General features: G+C 37.7%; 1 long non-coding RNA gene across 1 annotated transcript; it reads right to left on the reverse strand.

Annotated features, from left to right (window-relative positions):
- Positions 1-5,708: 5,708 nt before the first annotated feature.
- On the reverse strand, positions 5,709-13,094 carry LOC137176262 (uncharacterized). The gene is made up of 4 exons (XR_010925832.1): positions 8,571-13,094; positions 7,948-8,409; positions 7,186-7,358; positions 5,709-7,029 (listed from the first exon to the last, which is right to left on the reverse strand). It is a non-coding gene; the product is annotated as an uncharacterized lncRNA (long non-coding RNA).
- Between the last annotated feature and the right edge of the window lie 921 nt (positions 13,095-14,015).

The raw sequence follows: 14,015 nt of genomic DNA on the forward strand, positions 1-14,015 counted from the left end.
AGGAGCTGCCCCTCTCCCTATCAAACTGTCTCTGAAGGCGGGCATACCAAAAATGCGGATGTACAATCTGTAGTTCAAACAACAGCCTTCGAGCCGGCAAGTATCTGCCAGATGACACGCTTTGCGTCACCCAGCGGACATTTGCTGGCAAATGAACGAGGAGCTTTGGGTGCAGGCAACGTGGAGAGAAATTAAATATTGTTCATTTGTATATACTACCCACATTGCAATGATACAAAGCTGGTTGAAAATCGGCAATGTATGTGAGAGGAAAAGTACATGTATATGCATGGTAATTCTGAATAATGTTCCTAACGGCCCCTCATGGCAACAGGACAGTCAGGAAAGTCAATGAACAGTAACAATTACCTCAGAGAAAGTGCTGGTGTTCCTGCTCTCCTGACAAGTGAGGAGCAAAACCTTTTCTGCAGTCAGACCTGTTGCTGCCACTCTTTGAAAATCTAGAAGTGTCCACAGATGGGAGTTATCCAAGCTGTGTAACTACTGCACATAGATTTACAGTGTTTATTAACATTGTTGTCCTGGAGATTGTTTCACCTCCACAAAATCAACTGGAAGAAAAGAGCGAGGCCGGGTGGGTCAAACGTTCAGCTCCACACGATATTGTGATGTGTGATTTCAGCACACAACTGTGTGAGGAATTACAGTATGCAAGTCTCTACCATCCAGCGGCAGTCCATGAAAACTGCTCAGTGTGCATCTTGTCATTTTATCCTTGCAATTTGAAAACTTGCAGACATGAGCCATTTTATTTCATCGAAGTTATTCTTTCTCTAGCAGGAGCAGATGCTGAGCTATCCACAGCCTCAGGCGTAAACAAACTGTTCCCTATGCAGCTAGCCATAATGCTGCTCCAGGCGGCTAGTTCCTGTGTTTACTTTCATTCAGACTCACAAACTTTTGTAGTGATTCATGTAAAAATCACGTTTATTTCTAAAGCAGTAGGAGGCTGATGGAGGTTGCCCCAATAACCATCATAATATGCAAGGCAATGCCCATTTGGCTGTGTAATTTTGCAAATGTACAATTATTAGAGTCACAAATTGTTTATGTGTCACATATTGTTGTGTGCCATAGTGTTTTTTGAGTTAGTTGTGGGTTATTTACTTGTTGTGTTATAAAGTTATAACCGTTAGAAGGAAGGTTACGCAATTAATAGGGGTCCCCTCTTAATATACTTTACACAGGTTGATCTGACCGCAGTGCTCTTCACAGCAATCATTTATTTTGCCTTCTATTGAAGAGTTACAACAGTTATTTCAGCTATGCACTAGCTCACTGGGATAACTACATACATTCACCTCATTATTTGACACTTTGGCAACATTTAATATTAACATTCAACATTGTAACATTATATATATATCTGAAAATAAGGAAAAGCGTAATAAGTCCCATTTAGGACATGAAGGTATGTGTCATTGTGCATATGTTTTGTTGCGTCTGGTGTAATGGTTTTATGTTTTTGTTGTTTCATGTATTGTAGGTTGGAGGACCACAATAGAAATAAGCCTTTTAGGCTTTATAGAGTTTTAATCCTCAATGATTGTAACAAATGTCATGCAGAAGAACTATGTATTTCTAATCAATAAATAAATTCAATCATTCAAACTTGTAAGAATTAATTCATTCAATCACATAGTACATTTCTTTTCTTGTTGTTTCCCTCGATTTTTTTGACATTGTTTGGCCCTTATTTATTATTTATTTTTATAATATGAATCTAACCTTAACAGTACTACACCGAAATGTCCCGAAGACATGCAGAGGACCTGTTGTATTATCAAAACCCTTGATCTGAGGGATTCACCTGGTGCTTAGTATTGAAGACTGGTGAGTTGATCGTTCCACACAACTTTTGATTCTTTAAAATGTGTGTTTTTCAGAGAAAGAAGAAAACTAATTTATTTTGAATGTTTGATACATTTGCATTATACTTGATGTAAAACACATTTTGTGTACGTGTGTGTACATGTGTGTAAATTCAGAAGCTGTTTTCCTAACTGCAGTGATGAAGGGTAACAGGCTGATTGTTGCTCCTCTGTGTTTGCTTCTTGGTTGGATGCTGCCTGTGGACTCTTCCAGGGTGAGTGGAGCATTCTGGGATTAGTTCCTGCGTGCTATTGCATATTGTGAATATCAGTGGACATTAGTCAAGTCACTTAAGCTTAATCTGAAAGGATAACAGTTTATTACAGGTTGGATCTCATTTTCATAGGTTTTGTCATTGCTTCCATTGATAAATGGCATAATATGACATTATACTCACCAAGTTAACTGTTGAGATCTTGGAACACGGCAATATCTCTATAAATACTCAAAGTCATGACATGAGGAACATTAACAGTCAGACAGTCATGCAGGTTTTAAACTAACCTACAGGTTAGCCAAACCTATTTAGATCAAATAAGTTCTGAGATCTCCGAAATTAAATAGGTGAGTACAATGTTATCATAATTAAAAGAACTTGAACACCAAACCCATAAAAGTGAGATCCAAGTTATGATGAACCAGGGTCCTCCTTTAAAGTGAAAACTTGTTCTAAATTGAAATTGAATAAATAAAATCTTATTTGTCATCTTACCTGTCTGGAAGAAATTGGTGCAGTTTTAGGCTCAGTTGGTAAAAGGAAGAAGCAGTATATACAAAACTACAAACACAATAACCACCCAAACAGCCAAATTCCACAACCTCAGAGCAGGTGATTTCCTGTCAATGTGCATTCTGCAATTATTTATGTTCCACAAGATTTAAAACAGGTTTTAAGACCTTTTGGTTTGAGAGTTGCTCTACAATAGTCTCCTAATGACTTAATTCAAGGTTGTTTGGAGCCCCAAAGGTCACAGTGGGATTTTTTTTATTTTGGAACTACTTTTGCCTTACCTCATGAGTTTTGCTTTCACTCACTGCATTTATTTGTTGTTACTCCATACTGTGTCTGGTTTATGACCTTTCTTTTCATTTTTTTCTTCTTTCCCCTGTAGATCAGTTTTATCTTCACTCTACCAGAAGAAAACCAGGTCATCCCAATGAGCATGTCTGAAGATGCTGTTTGACATGTACTTGCAACAAAACAATGTTGAAAATTATCCAGGACAAATAGTGGAATATTTGCAGATGTCTGGAGAAAAGCACAAGGTTCTGCAGATGGGAAACTAGAAGAAAAAGAAAGAGGGGATAAGGCTTTAACCAACCATCATATGCAAGCAATCTGTGTTTATACCACTGGATATCAGACACTTTATAGGATGAGTCTATTTGTCGAAGGTCTGGGTGATTGTGAGGTTGTCTATAACCTGGAAAGCACAGGAGTTCAAAGCAATCTAAACTGCAAAGCTGCATTCCCACGAGAGACCAGTGTTTATTCTTCAGCTTGTGGAGCAAAGTGAAAACATTTAGTTATGTATTACAGACTGTGTTCATTTCAACCTTTTAAAATCCAAGCTCATTACCATATCTAATCATATTTCTTAGCCCCAACATTCATGCTTGTTTGTTGTTTTTTCCTTACTATTGCAGACATATATTTTTATGCTTCCCCAACATGCTATTCAACATGAGCAACAACTTTGTACAATTTCTAGAAGCCATTTGAATCTGCATTCCTGCTGCAACAAATATATTTGTGTGAAATCTTTTTCTTATGAAATCAATAAATTTGACATACAAAAAAAAAAAAAGATTTGCTTTTGTTTTTTTCTCTTAATTGATAGTCAGTCTACCAATAAAAAGGTGAATATCATCTGGATTCCGATTCACAGAGCTGCTCAGGGACACTTTTACTAAGGAGCTGAGAGAACTCCTAACTATAGGAGTATAGAGAAGTGGCGAGGTTGACCCTGTCACTATGGATGACATCATGTTGCCTGAATGAACTTAATCACTGTGTCCACAGCTTTTGATTGACAGGTGACTGGTTTGTGTCAGTGAATACGGAATAAAATATTCATCAATACACAAGAGGGAAAAGAATAAATTAAACTTAATTAGAAACATATATCTAGAAAACCTTCCTAACTGGACTATAATGAATCTATAGCTATTTATATGTTATGTTTGCTGTAGGCCATTAGTCCTGAAGTGGTAGAAGAAGCCTGTGGTGAAATAAATAAAACAAGGCACTGTTGTCAGTCAAACAATGCAGTTTAGGAGTTGTGTGGTAGTTTGACAAAGTGTTACCATCCTCCATCGTCAGCCTGTTTAAACACAGATTAAACATGACTGATTTTGATGATGATACTGTAAGTTCTGTACTGTAAGTTTCTGACTTGACCAAAATGACGGTTAGAGGGAGGAAACTGATCCACTGTATTCAAGATGCAAAACGTTCAACTTGAAGAGGCCAAAAAAGTCGACTACTGCGACTGTGGGACATTGCTACTCATGGACAGTTATGGAGAGACTGCAGATTGCATTAAACAAGGCAGTAAGAATGGACGTACAGTGTGGATTTGAAATTGGAGTAAGTGAATTGAATCATGGGAGTAGTGAGAAAACAAAACACTCAGTTGCACAATTTGGAAAAGCATGAGCTCTGCTTTATCATTCTGATATTTGAGTACTGTTGAATCAGAGAGAATCTGCTTCTTTTGATAAGCACCATGAAATTAAATTGAAAATACTTTCATTAAGCATTAACACTGCTTTTCTGACACAATATAAAGCATTTTATTGGTAGGAGTGGGGCACCATCTTACATAAACTAAAACTAACAACACATGAGATACAGGATTTCCTCTTTCTCTGGCAGGTTGATAGGTTTAAGGTTAGGGAAAGGTTTTGGTTAAATACTGAAAAGTTCAAAATGTCCCATCTGAATTGAGGCATGTTACCACAGCTATGGCGATAGCTTCCCTATTCAACCACAGGGGGGCACCAGAGTCCACACAGTATTACCCAGAATTTGCCAAGAACAGAGCCAACACACACAAGGTGCCCTAGCTGCCAAATGACCTTTACATTTGAGTTTTGCAAGCTACATTTTGCTCAGTGTAGTTCACTCATAACACATCCTTCAACTTTTTTGAAAAATTGAGTAGTTTTGTCGGGGTTACATCTCAATGCTGATCCTCTTTTGCTGCAATAATACTTGTTAGTTGGTGTATCTCTTCAACGAAGTGTGACACAGTTATACCCAAATCAGAGCAGGGTTTAGGGTTAGGGTGACCACAGCATTGTATGACATATAGTACATTTCAATGATACTGTATTTTTAAGTTTCCATGGAATTGTTCAATATAATTTCATGGGCCTGTGTTGTTAATTTAAGTGGCAATGATGGTTGCCAGGCTAAAATGACTGAGATGATAGCTTCATTGTGTTATGTTCTGCAAAGAAGTAGAACCCTGACTACTTTTCTTCAAATCCTATCTTCTATTATTTGCTCAAATCGAAAAACACACTATGCCAGTGATACCATTTGAAAATTATAGCTGCAGGTTGGTTCCCTTGCCTTCATTTTTTAAACCCATTTTCTCTTCTGGGAAGTAAAAAGAATCATTAATATAATCCATAGTACTACTATGAATAAATTGCTCTGGCTGCTGTCACTCAGTTCAGGTCACATGGCCTCAGCTGCCCCAACAGAGCTGCAGCTTTAAGTCTACATTTGCATTCTAGATACAAAGGTGCAGCTTCTAGTTTTATGTGCAACAAGTTATATTTTGTTACCAAAGTGATCACATGCTGTACATCTCTCATTTTGTCTCTTTTCATCAGTTTTTTTTTCATACAATCATCCATCTGTATTCATCTTGTGAATTGTAGATTGTAATTATAATCAGTCTTGACTTCCTTCTCAAACTAGTTTTGTGAAGGAAGAGAAAACCCCAACATAAAAGGCATTTTTAAAGAGCAATTCTAAACAAAAAACAACAAAACACTGGGATATCTGCAAATAAATTAAAAGAAAATGTCTCTCTTCTCTCACAAAATTAAGTGTATGTACAAAAAAAACCTTTCCCCCTTCAAGCCTTACTCTACAGTTATAAAACTGTTCACCTTGTGTGGATTTAGTTTGATGCTGGGTAAAATTAAATTTTCCAGTTGCTTTGGTGTTGAAGAGCTAATGCTACTTAAGAAAGTTGGTGAAATCAAGGAGGGAGGACTGACTGAAGGACCAGAAGCTGTCCATGGTGTCAATCATAAATAAGAAATATATGTATTGATATATTGGTTGTATTATATTAAATATATTATATTTACATGTCTTCTTCAGTCCCAAATGCATTCCATGAGTGTCCTTTGAATCTTCCGATGGTGTTCAGCCATAGTAATTTTCCCTGTGACCACTCCTTCTTCTCAACCTCATGAACCTGAAGCAAGGTATCAATCCACAGGTTAAAATTTGCATTTGTTTGTAAGTCATTCTTAATGCCTGGTCTCCTCTTTATTGCCAGATACAATGTGTACAGGGGATTGTCAACTATGCAAGTGTTTGTCATGCATAGTGTTTGCTGGCCTATGTTTCCCTTTCCTCCCCAATGTGGACAGAATCCTTTGTGTTTTTGTGGTGCTGGACATGAGCTGGGTGTTGTTTCACTTTTATCATGTGTCAATGTCTTGGACATGCTCCTTTTTCTGTCACAAGTACTTGGACCTTTTTCGCTGGGGGAGGGGAGCTGAAGTACTTTGATTTTCTCTTTTGAGTTATACTTTGCTTCCTCTATGCCTCCTCTGGTGATAGGGGAAGTGTCTGTGGGCCCTCAGGTTTCTGTGTGTCTTTACAGTTTGTGTTCATTCCCTTGAGTTTGCCAACAACAAACTCATGCTGTAGCTGCAGAAAATCTTCTGCTCTTCTGTGCAATTTTGATGTTGAGATGACAACACTGGCATTACTGCCCCAGGTTTTGCCAAGACTTGTCAGCATAAGACCTGTCCAAAGGGGAGCAGTACCTGCATAATGCAGAATTATATCAACAAGTGACTCACAATGATGAGGATTTGGCTGTCCTGCTCCCTGTGTGTCATCCTCCTTCCCTGCTTCCTCCTGTGCTTGCCTGACGACCCCTTTGATAGGAGCAAAGAAAGGGGATGATTTTCAGAGATTGTTACATGCCAATCTCTGAAAATGTTTATGGACAGCAAACAGAAATCCCATTTGTATGCAAATATGTAAATCAACAAACACATGACACACATGTACGCACACACGCCCATACTTACCTGTTGTCTAGGGATGAGCTCTTGTTGCGGTAGCTACTGGTAATAAATATATGTGTGAGGACTTCGCTGGGGGTAATCCTCTCCCTCGCATCCCACTGGAGCATGGCCTTTAACAGGTTGCTGCACTCCCTCATTTTATTGTCTTTTGATCCTCTATCTTTCTTCAGACACATCTAGTTTAGGAAACAATTGAAAAATTTAACCTAGTATTTGAGTCATCTTCCTAAATTATGAAAAGACAATCAATCAAGTTACTTTTCTGGAGCTAGTGCCTATTTAATGACCTATCTTTATCACTTAATAGGACCTGTCATCAGTCGCTAACCATCCCAAAAACTCCTAAAGGAAGGTTCAAGTATTTAAGATACATGTATTTCTCAATAAATTCAACTGATGAACTGAAGGAAAATATAGGAAAGTATTATTTTTATATGTTAAGGATAAAATATTTGAAAAGTCAAATAAGGGGTTTTTGTACCGTGAGCCTCCATTGTTGGGAATCTGACTCGAAGTATTCCCTTGATTTCCTCCCTTCATTAATAATGTGGTCTGGTGGCGGACCCAGGAGGTCAATGATGTACCATAGCTACCATACCATGTAACTTTCTTTTTTTTTGAGACTCTGGTATAGTCAAAACAATAATGATAAACTAGCCGGTTTATAAAGATGCAAACTGACAATGGCTCCTTCAGGAAGATTACAGCACTACTTAATCTCTTAGTGATGAAAAAGAAAAAGAGAGTCCAATTATGGTAAATTACTTATTGTCTCATAGTCACTCCTCCCCGGGAACAGCGTTGAGCCCACAACCATTTTCACCATCACGCAACTCAGCCACATGTCATTGGCCTCAGAAAATGGTAGTTTCGACATAATTTCTCCTGAATGTGGAATAAAAGCATTGAAAAAAATAGGTACATTGTCATATTTTAATTATTAAAGCATAATGTAGCACATAATGTAATAATAGCATTAGTACAAAGTTATCACAGCAGATCATCACCCACCTGCACATACAGAGCATGTTATTTTGTGGTAGAATAAATACCGTTAAATAAAGATCAGTGCTTCTTTAGACCTCATCTATAGAAATCAGAAATCACCATGGTCTGCTTGGCTTTATGGCTGAAAATAGCCATGTCAAAGCCAATCAGCTATTGGTTTTAACATCAGTGTGGATCACTCCGATCTTCTTCAGGGCATCAAACGTTACGTTACGTTATCTGCAGATAATAAACAATGAAATGTGAGACTTTTAATTAGAAAGGTTTTACAAAGTGCTTTAAATCCTGAAAACAGAGACAAAAATAATAAAAAGCATAACCACAATGGAGGATTGACCACAGACTGAGTGTTCAGTTTTGTTGTCCAGCTAATGGCGTACCTGTTGGATGATTGTTTTGACATCTCGGAGACACACGACGGTCTTTCTTGGGAGGAACCCCCCCTAGGCTGATGTTGAAGTTCTGAAAGACAAGGGGGCCTTTGAGGCATTCTGTACCAAATGATCTGAATCATCATCTTTCAATCCATCTATGTTTCCATGTGACTGGTAATGAATTACAGCGGTATATTGCTTCCATCATAACAAAAAAATAAATAAATCAATAAAAAACAAATAAAAGTAAAATGTAAATATTTTGAGCATATGGGTGTCCAGGACAATGAATAAAATGAAACATATGCAAACAAGTCTTGGACTTTCATTCTCAGTCATTCTTGACAATTTGTGAATGTGTGTGATTTAATGTCTATTGGCTACATTAGTTATTTAAGTCATTTTTAAAGGGTATTTTTTTGTCTTATTGTATTTTGAAGTCTTCGAGTACCCTACAATTGGGGGTGGAGACACCAACTAACATTGTGTAAACATCAAACAGTTAAATATTTTCTGTAACCTCTATAATAATACAACAAAGGAAAGAAGTTATACAGAAGTTTATTAAGAATAAATACGTAAGTACATCACCAAATGTGACCAGTCGAGTTTAAAGTTACACTGAGAATGAAAGCGTTCTCAAAACCTATGTATAGTGAAATTCTCACACACAAATGTGTGTGTGTGTGTGTGTGTGTGTGTGTGGAGAGGGTCTCACTTAAACAGCAGTATTCATTCTTTGATGGTTGGAGGGACGTGTTCACAAAATAGAATCAGGTATTTGCTACAGAAAGAAACGTTCAATCTTAAACAATACTTGTGACCCGAAGTCAATTTAACCTTTCTGGCGCAGCATCACCTGTAGATGTGGTTCTTTTGAAAATGAGTTGGGGTATGTTTTCTGTGCAAAAGAGCAAGAGACACAGCAGACACCTTTGTAGTACAGATAATTGCAAAGCCTTGCTTGCACCACCACCGTGCAGTTATGATACCGGTTGCTGCATGATGGATCTGGGAAGGAAAAATAAGAACAAGGTAGAGAAATTGAGGAAAATGGAGGGAAGCAAAACAAATGTCAGTGTTTATTTTTCCTATTTTCATGCCAGTTTGATTTCTTGGTGACTTGCCACAGTGAGAGGAGAGGCGCAGTTGAGGGTGTGGCAAACTCAATCCAGTTACATACTGCCTCGCGTCTGGCCTCTGGTCAGCATCTGTCTACAACAGCTAGATTCCTTTTTACAGCCATCTGAAGGTGTCATCTGCAGTCAAAGGTTGTGTCAGTAGGACACTACATGGTCATAAAGCACTTTACAGTTGGTCTGCATTGGCATGTGCAATACTTTTAGTTGTGTCTTATGTTGAACGTGAAATATCCTGGTACAGTGCAGCACTAGTGCAATATTATTTTACTGTTTTATAAGCTTTATTGGGTTTATCGATTTAATTGGTCTCATTGACCAACTATATTTTTTATGAATGATTGTAAGTTATGTAAAGTATGTATGTAGTATGTCTGGGAGATAAATATTCTGTGATGCGGTGACGCTAACGTATCTTATTTGTGACTCCTAATACATTACATAATATAATTCAGAGTGAAGCTCAATAGAGGACTGTCAGATGATCCAATTCAATTTAAAAGTTAATTTCTCAAAGTTAACTGTGTGTGGTCTGTGTTAGTGCTATCAGTGCTTCTAGCTGCCATTTCTCACTGGAATATGTGTCATAGCTAGTCAGAGATGACAGATGTCTATCAAATGTGGGGTGATGAATGTTGCATACAAATTCACCTCTAAATAGTAGGCTACTTTTAATGGTTGCCAGCAAGTAGCAATATTCATAAATGCTGAAAATTTCCATATGCAAAACACTGAAGAGGACTGTCATGTCAAAACGTTGGTAATTTTTAAACTATTCTTGCATTGTGGCTACAAGTGTGCGACTACCTTCCTTCACGCACATACAGTATCATGACATTATGGCCGTATATATTTCTGCCCCATTGCTGCATTTGCATCCTTGATTGCTAGTAAATGAGGAATACTTCTATATTGCAGGTGACAGGGACAAGGAGAGGTGGGGTGAAATGGACCATTGGCAGATATCTTTTAAACCTCAGTAGATCTTCACTAGGCCGGTGGTGGGCTGGGGACCCCCAGGGGTTCTTGAGGGGTTTCCAGGGGGTCCCCAGCAAAAAGGGGAATAATTTATTTTCACTCTAGTTCCATCCATACATAATACAATGAATGTATGACTGTTTTGGTCATGGGTTTCATACACTTTCTGTAATAAAACATCTAAAGGCCAAAATCTTATCAGATGGGGGTCTGTGGTCTAAGTTGTGTCAGTTAAGGGGTCCTTGTGAAAAAGTTTGAGAACCACTGCACTAAGCACATCAATAAATCAGCCAAACAGCTCATTTTTTAAGTTTGTATGTACCTTTATTCTAACACTACACTAACTAGGCAGCAATCGTGCTTTTTAACTTAATCACAGATTTCCTCTTGAGGATTGCCAAAGCCATGGACACTTTGTACCAATAAGCAGATCCAAAGTCAGTACTGGCTACTATTTTAGGCACATTTTATAATCTGAGGCAAAGATCTGCCCTCTGGGGCTTAACATTCATAAATCTAATGGAAACTTGGTTTGGGAATCTGTTTATAGAAGCTGCTGAGTGAAGGAACAAAGACGGGGCAAGGGAAAGGTCCTTATGTCCTTTTGGACACTATTACAGAAATGATTCTCAGGGTTGGAAATACCTCTCCTATGACCTGCTTATGTTTTTCTTTTAATCTGCTAATACGTTGTCTGTCTTTTACAAGCAAACAGTTTGATTTAAAGACAGCACAGTGTCATTAAGGTTACATTTTTCTTCAAAAATTGGCACTGCACATCTTTTATCAGCATGCCAGCTACTAAATCCTAAATCTTCTAACAGATGTACAGAATCTGCTGCAAAACATTGTCACTCATAAGAAAAGCACACACATTTTTGTGGAGTAACAGCTGCAGATAATCAATAAAACGTAAAATGTTTGTGTGTGTGTGTGTGTGGCTATTTCATATCTGAAATTATATTTATAAAAACATTATGTAATCTAAAATGTTAGTAGGTGTCAGTGGACAGTGGACAGTGGACAATGACCCATCTGGACAACCCCCCACACACACTTCAAACACAACTCACTGAGACATTACACCGTGACCAGGCCATCGGCATCTTTCAAGACAGGTGTTAGGTGCATGGAGGGGTGAGAGGGCTGGTTGGAATTTATGTTTGTGTGTGTTTGAGACTATGTTAAGCGTGTGTTTGTCTGTATATGAGCCTTGTCTGCTCACATCAGTAAATCTAGCCATAATTTTTTCATACACAAGAGGATCAGTTCCTTAAAAGTGCAGGAAAGATGAGCAACTGATCAATATAAACAGTCTAAGACTAAGACTGTTAATGTCTGCTCATCTCCCCAAAGTAATTCTAGCCTTTACTCTCATTGATTTCTAAAAGAAAGATAATGATGGGCAGCTGAGCCGTAAAAGAAGAGATAGAAGAGACAAAAGCTGTTGCTCTGTGTTATTTCATGCATGTCATTTAACTTTTCATCTGTGGTGCACCAAAGGTGAGGAATAAAAAATTCACATTGTCAATATTAAGTCTGGAGCATTCTCTGGCTGTAAAATATATCCATGTATCCATATGGGTATATCTTACTATTAAAGTAGAATTACTGCACAGTGGATTTCAGATCCCCTAAAATATATTTGACTAAAAAAGGCAACAAACACCAAATTTGTTACATCATGCTGCCATCATTATGTGTACAATTCATGGTAGGACTTGATACATAATCAAGATCAACTACTTAATCACTACCCAAAGTAATTTCAAAGAACATTCACAGTTCCCTCAGGCCACCCATGACCACCATAAATGCTGAACATTGAGATTCCTTATATCCTCTACATCTTATTTCTTTTAGATAAGTGAAAAAATCTCCCAGTGTAATAAGAGTGTTGCATTAATCAATTTGGTAATAATTTCAATTTGTAAGATAATATCTCTTAATCTGCATTTGTTTTTTTTTACATGACGTACAACTCTTTACCAGTTTTAGGGATTAAAACCTGACTGAAGTTTAAATATTATTCAGATCTCTTGATACATTTTTTACAGTGTAATCATTTCAGAGCCTTTGAAAGCGACATTTCTCTGAACTCTGATGAACCACAGAGAGCAAATTTCAGGCAAATCCGCCAACATTTCTCTAAAACATATCATAATTCACTTCTATGATTCTGCTTTCTCTCAGCTTCTTCATTGTTTACCATTACTCTGGGCGTATCATTGCATTCACTGTCTGTTGTGTCATGTGCTTGAGTTTTTTGACATATCTGTAACACCTTCTAGTGACAGAACAGATGGCATGAATTTTCTCCTCGGTGCGTTAGGATGTCCCCCATCACTGGGGTTTCTGTGGGAGAGCAGACAAAACAAGTCAATTCTACCAAAGTATTTAATCTTTCAGCAAGTTCAAGGAATTTTTTTAAAGAATTTAATTGCAGTGGAATTTTGAAACATTTGGCTTTCCCGTTTATATATAATATTCTGCATTCAAAACAGTATTTGCACAAGAAACTGCATCGGAAACATGTAATGTTTTCATTCTACAGGTGAATCATTTTTGTTCTTGGTCCCAAACAGTGACCTCTGTTTAATGCAGCTCAAAAAAACAACCAAACACCTTTAGGATAAATGAAGACATTTATTAATAGCTAAACGTCTTGAGGATACATGATAAAGTAAAAGGTAATGTACAGAAAATAATAAATAAAAAGAGAGTAAAATAAATAAATAAATAATGTCTATGAATGATAAAAATTATGAAAATTATTCAGCAAGAGTAGCTCGAAGTGCCTGACTCGAGGCTTAACATATCAAATCGGGGAATGCTGAGGGGAAAGTTAATTCAACTTCTCTAAATAAATTCTTTTCATTTTAACGTTATTCGACATCAACCCTTGATCACAAAGCCATGTTATGCCTTACTGTTGAGGTGTGTCGTCGTGGTAGAGGCGTCATCTAGGCAGGTCCAGCGTTGTTGGTGCAGCATCTCCAGCGGTGTTGCTGTGAAAGAGCCCGGAACAGCTGTGGCGCATCTCAGTGGATGCAGGGATTTAGCTGTTTCAGGCTCTGGGAGAGTCTTTAGGCTTATCAGCTGGTTTGAAATATTACTCTCAGGGAGCAGGTAGAGGTTCCGTTTCAAGCGTTCTTGTTGTTCTTGTAGTTCTTGTTCTTCTTGTTCTTCCTCTTCCTCTTCTTCTGGAGTTTAAGTTGCAGATTCAGGCTTTTGGTTGGCTTGTAGTAACTTAAGTTGAGTGCCGAGTAAAGTTTAGTCTGACTACGCTCAAATCCTCAGCGGCATCTACTTCAAAATAAAATACGGTACGTGT

This window comes from Thunnus thynnus, chromosome 3, assembly GCF_963924715.1.
Source record: "Thunnus thynnus chromosome 3, fThuThy2.1, whole genome shotgun sequence".
NCBI classification, from domain to species: domain Eukaryota; kingdom Metazoa; phylum Chordata; class Actinopteri; order Scombriformes; family Scombridae; genus Thunnus; species Thunnus thynnus.